Source organism: Hydractinia symbiolongicarpus, chromosome 14, assembly GCF_029227915.1.
Source record: "Hydractinia symbiolongicarpus strain clone_291-10 chromosome 14, HSymV2.1, whole genome shotgun sequence".
Classification (NCBI taxonomy): domain Eukaryota; kingdom Metazoa; phylum Cnidaria; class Hydrozoa; order Anthoathecata; family Hydractiniidae; genus Hydractinia; species Hydractinia symbiolongicarpus.
The window spans coordinates 12,709,552-12,715,126 of NC_079888.1; the positions used below are offsets into that span (position 1 = coordinate 12,709,552).

Below are 5,575 nucleotides of genomic sequence, written 5' to 3' on the forward strand. Positions count from 1 at the left end.
GCTCGCCATCTTCTCCACGTGCTTTTTTAAGAAGCGGGAATAACAACGTCGCTTGGCAGCATTTTTCGGTTCCGTAATTAAAATTTTGCTTTTTTCAGTGCTTTATAAATATTATAATAATTATTTGTTTATGTTTTGCCTGCCGGTTTGCGTAAAGGCCTAGGACCAATATTGTGCGTCAATATTGTACCCGTCTATTGACCAAGGAAGAATATTAGAAAGCAAGAGATGCTGTTGAATTCCATCAAACAGAATATAGATCATCAGAACAAAAGATTACTGAGGAAAAAGAATACTAGAAAGTTGGTGGTTTTATTTAGTATCAGTCTTGCCACAGTTGAGTTATTGATTTTATCTAATGTGACTGATTTTTCAATCAGCTCCTGTTCCATTTCTTCTCAAGGCCGTCATCCGTCCTCCGACCGACTCACTTTTGGTAATAAAAACCCGAGTCGGTAAGTCGGAAAAAAACCGGGTAAAAATTAATTCTTTTATGGCACTCCTGTGGCTAATGACAGTTTACAGGGTGGCGAAAAATGGTCTACAAACGATGTCGAGTGGTTCTATACTGTTTTGGCCCTGGGAACGAATTTGCTTGCTCCAATCTGAAAATTCCGGGGGAAAATACGCCCGATCGCCCGACCGACTCATTTTTGCGGGGTCTTAAGGACGCGAACAAAACATATTTTTGATGGTGGCCTAATGCTGATAGTGTCATCTCGATCATGCATTTTACATACTTTGCAGTCTCTGCATTGCACACATCTGTAAGTGATTTCGGTTCTAGCGTGTTCTACCTTCTCAAAGATTTTGAGTTGACTTTGTCATTTTTAACTTCTTTGTCATCGTAATCTAAATCAAACTGATAAGAATGGTTTTTATATCTAATAATAGGAATATCTGGATCAACTTGGTGTCCGTTTTTGAATAATGTGTATTGCATGGACACAAAATTGGATGTTTTGCTAAGGTGATGGTACCTTTCTATTTCAGTGAAGACTTGATGAGGCCCACCAATGACTCCTGTACTTCCATCACTGTTCTTAAAGCAGGACTGTATATGGTAATATCAGATGGCAATTGACTTTTTCGGGAAAGTAACGTAAATATTTTATGCCTATCATAAAATCAACATGGTCGCCCACTGAAGATTGTAACTTAGGTAAATAATTCACATTACCTCGATTTTTTCGGTATCCATTTCTGATATCTGTCTCCACCTTTCCTTGCAATGGAAAATCAGAAAACTCTGGTGTGATCTGTTGAAGACAAACTCCTGTCATAATTGCATCATTCCCATTTATCAAGGGTAATTTAACAGAATAGATTCCAAATGGTGATTCTGTCATGACACCTCCAACACCACCTATCTTGATTGGTCCATTAACTTCTTTTGTGCATTTTCTGTCATCACATTCTCTAGGCAAAATATACTAATATAGTATAAGTGTATTCCGTCCTTAGTAATACATATGCGTAATACATACGGTATATTTACGGCAAAATCAATTAATACATACACAGTATATTTACAAACGGAAGGTGCAATTATGGACAGCAGGATCAACAATCTTGCCGGCGTAGCTAACTAGGTTTGTTGTTACCCACCAGGTTATTTTTTTGATGAACAAGAAGTTTCTGCACGTAACGAAGCTAGCTAGCTAGCTAGTTTAGCTATTTAAATTTATTTTAGTTAACTCATGTAACTGTAGCGGAAAACATTAGTTACAAGAGCCAATTGGCAGGTCGTATTTTTTTATCATGTCGCACTTGCACTGGAAAAATGCCGAACATAAAGAAAACTGGAAAAATACCGAACAAAGCAAAACATCAGCACGAGATTTGCTATTTATATAAAATTGATAACTCGTGTTTTTTTAATTTTATTTCATTTCATTTAAAAACGTTTCGCGATCGATTCACCTTCATTTTCGCGTGAGGAGGAAAACAGATTGTAAAGGACCAAGAAGAAAATAAATGGCTTATTAATAAAACTTAATGAAAGTACAGTTTTTGTTACTATCTGTTATTGTTAGTACTTGGTCTGGTTTCACTGATTGAATGTTTTTTACCAACGAAATGTTTTTCTTTACCAGATGGCGGAGGTTAATCATAATCCAATTTCGTTAGGTAAGTTCAGAACTGTAAAAAAATTGCTTGTTCTTGTGTTACATTAGAAAAAAATGGTCCTATAAAACTTCTTTTTTTTAGATTCATCAAGTGATGAAGAATTTGAAAAAGCTATCGCGAATGAAATAATTCATGAAATGGAACATGATGAAGGCAAGTAACTTACTTCCTGCTAAACGCGTGGCGCAAATATTTCTACTACATTGAGATCTGACTCTATTATCCCAGTATCATATTTTCATTTGTATATCCTTAACAGGTTCCACTGAAGATCAAAAGTCTAATGAGGATTGCTCTTCCCAACAACCATTGTCATTTACAACTAACTCACTTGCAAAAGCAGAGGAAATTATTCTTCAACACGAAATTAATACTGACTGCAAACATTCCATCTATAAAAAAGATAAGCTATTCGACAAGAATAAGGTTGACTGTGGAAACGCTAGCATGTTGAGTTATTATAACAGTTTGCGTGTTCGTCAAAGACAAAGTTGGACTCATCCGAGTAGACATTGATTTGCATAACACAGCAGGAACCATAGTACTCTTTGTTCGCATTGGTGTAGCACAGCTAACTTCTTTGTTAATCATGACGACATCAACAGTTTGCGTAATAGCATCCTTAAAATGGGGCTCGGCTTTTAGGGAAGATGCTTCCGGGCTACCTGAGTTTTCTTCTGCCGTACAAGCTTCATCCACAATCTAAAGTTATGAACACATTAAGAAATTTTTTATTCTTTAAAAGAACAAATACTCTTTCCAACTCCAAGATTTTTAAATCTGATCATTTTTTTGGAAGAGCACAGATGTTCTTATAAAAAACGTGTACAAATATTGCGATGGATGCAGAACGCTTTGCAGGTAGCGGTTTCAAGAATAAAAATACCGATGGAATAGCGTTTGGTAATAATTTAAACTTCTCACAGAGCCACAGAGTTTCGCCTAAATATTAAAATTTAAAAATGTATTTTTACCCCCTGGTTATTCATGGACAAAAAGATCAAAAGACAGGTGTTCAGAAAATTATTGAAGGTGAATAAAGTTTCGCAACAAGCTTATTTACAAAAGAAATAATGTGAAAAGAAGTCAAGAAAAATTTAAGAAGTGCAAGAAATACCTTGAGATCGCGTTGAAAACATTCGGACGTGAAATGCATACCACAAAGAACGAAATTCGCGTCTGCTGGATATGGTGGATCTCGCTTCATAGCTGCTAGCCATTTCTTACGACGTTGTTTATTTTCTTGTTCGGTGGGAATGTTATGCCACCCTTTTAACATCAGCTACCGATTTTTTGGTGGAAGAGTTACCACGAGTTAAAGCACCATAAGTAACCATGATAACAGTAACATCCATGGTATATTTATGACTTGTTTGAAGTGTAATGGACAACTGAAGTATTCCTTCGTGCAGAAAGCTGTTGTCATAACATACGTCAGGATAAACATTAGAGCCCAGACCTTGATGATAACAACAAAAAGATGGCGTCGTTTGAAAAAATACAGTAACAATCCTAAACTTTGATAGACATTTATATCATTTGAAATACGAATTTTTAAAAAAGAATTTGCAGAAATTATTCAAACGATGGTGTTTATTCAATACACAAATTTTGAAAAATGACCGGACTTCCCCTTTAAGTATATTCCTGAGAACAATAAAACCTTTTACTTTATTAGGCATATTTTAGGTATAGGTATTAGGCATATTATTTTATATTTGTCTCAGAAAAAATAAACATCGTAAATCACAAGATCCAATTTAAAGACATAGACAACGGAAAAGGTAATCAGCTGACATTCAACGTCGCAATGAAGAAGAAGTGACCTTAACAATTAAAGAAATGGCGCGATATATTAAACATTATGTGAATACGAAAGAGACCTTGCTAAATGAGACACAATTATTGGAGTCATCTGACAGGGGTTAGGGAAAGTTATCCTAAGATATAATAACATTTACTGCAGTGATGATTACGTGAATGGTAATGTCAAACCTTTTCTTTCTAGGTAGAGCTGATGACATCGCTCCACAATTGCATCAGTGTATACAAATCCGAAACAAAATTACTCTCTTGCATTTATTTACCTTTCCTAGATTTTAATCATAGGATAAACTGAACAGGGCTACGCTTGCTGTCCTTCACAGAAGTATTCAAAATGTGCAAACTTGTCTGTATAAGGCGTGTATGTATTTTAAAAGGGTAACAGGACGTAATATGGAAGCTACGGAGAATGACGACAGTTGTAGCGATGAGGAACTTGATGCTGATTTCGAAATTTTGTCAGACTCCGAAGATGAATTTGTTTCAGACAAAGAAATAGAAGATTTCGGAGACGGCGAAAACGAATTTGACGAGCCTGGGAATACGGAACACCAAGATGATGAATTAGTTTCGATTTTGCTTAGCTTTTAAATTTTTCTACTTTATCATTCTTTTGTAAATTCATTTTTAGTGAAATAATTGTTATGTATCGGGCTTATGTTCAATATATCTCAGCATTTTCAACCTCGCTAACTAAAATTTGTACAGCTATTTCGAATCCGCTATCCCGCTATCGATCTTATTCCCAGAGAAACTGTGAAAACATTAAATAATTAAGAATGAGAATTCTGCTTTAGTAGGAGGGCCTGCATACAGAACTTCCAATATGCAATAGGTGAAATCGACTAGTACTCAATTACAAACAAAAAAAAGCATGGTTAATTCCTATTTTAATTTTATAATCATCGCTTTAGTTAAAAAATAATTTTCTTGAGGAAACTTAATCTAGATCTCGTTTATAGAAGCAATTCATCTTAATTCACTTATCGTAATGGATAGTACATTATCAGAGAAAATTTTAACAATTATTTGGTAATATTAATTGTTCACAATTTAATTAGTGCGTACTAGGACGGGGTTGAAAACTCCGATGACGGTAGAAATCAACTGACGATTTCATTATTCAGTTGATTTTAAATAATCAATGAACCAAAGAACCTATTGCAACACTATATTCGCTTGTAACAGAACAATTGGTTTAAAAATATGCTAAAGAATTAGAAATTGTGTTGCAACCGAATTACAATTCAACAACTAAATGGATTGTTCAACACACGATATGGAAAACGAGAGGGAATAACACACTGACTCTGATCTTTCTGGTAAATACATTCGTTGTCTAAGTTTTTGTAGAAGAACAATCGTTTAATGTTCACATTTTTGGCTTGGTTTTTCTGGAGGTGTAAAGCAATCCCGTCACTGGGATTATGACACTAAGGTTCTGTGGAGAAGTGAAATTCGGGATATCGGCTAATCAAACGTTATTTTATTTAATTATTTCAAGTTTAAAAGACTCCCGCGTACGATTTTTGTCCTGGCAAGACGGGGTTTTGATTGTGAGTAATTTGTGAGATGTTTCTAATCCTTGCAGACAATTTTTCGTCTTGGTAAAAAGGTGAAG

At 35.1% G+C, this 5,575-nt stretch overlaps 1 long non-coding RNA gene across 1 annotated transcript; it reads left to right on the forward strand.

The window, feature by feature from the left end:
* Positions 1 to 1,985: 1,985 nt before the first annotated feature.
* LOC130626014 (uncharacterized) lies at positions 1,986 to 4,608 on the forward strand. The gene is made up of 2 exons (XR_008981794.1): positions 1,986 to 4,054; positions 4,139 to 4,608. It is a non-coding gene; the product is annotated as an uncharacterized LOC130626014 (long non-coding RNA).
* The last annotated feature ends 967 nt before the right edge of the window (positions 4,609 to 5,575 follow it).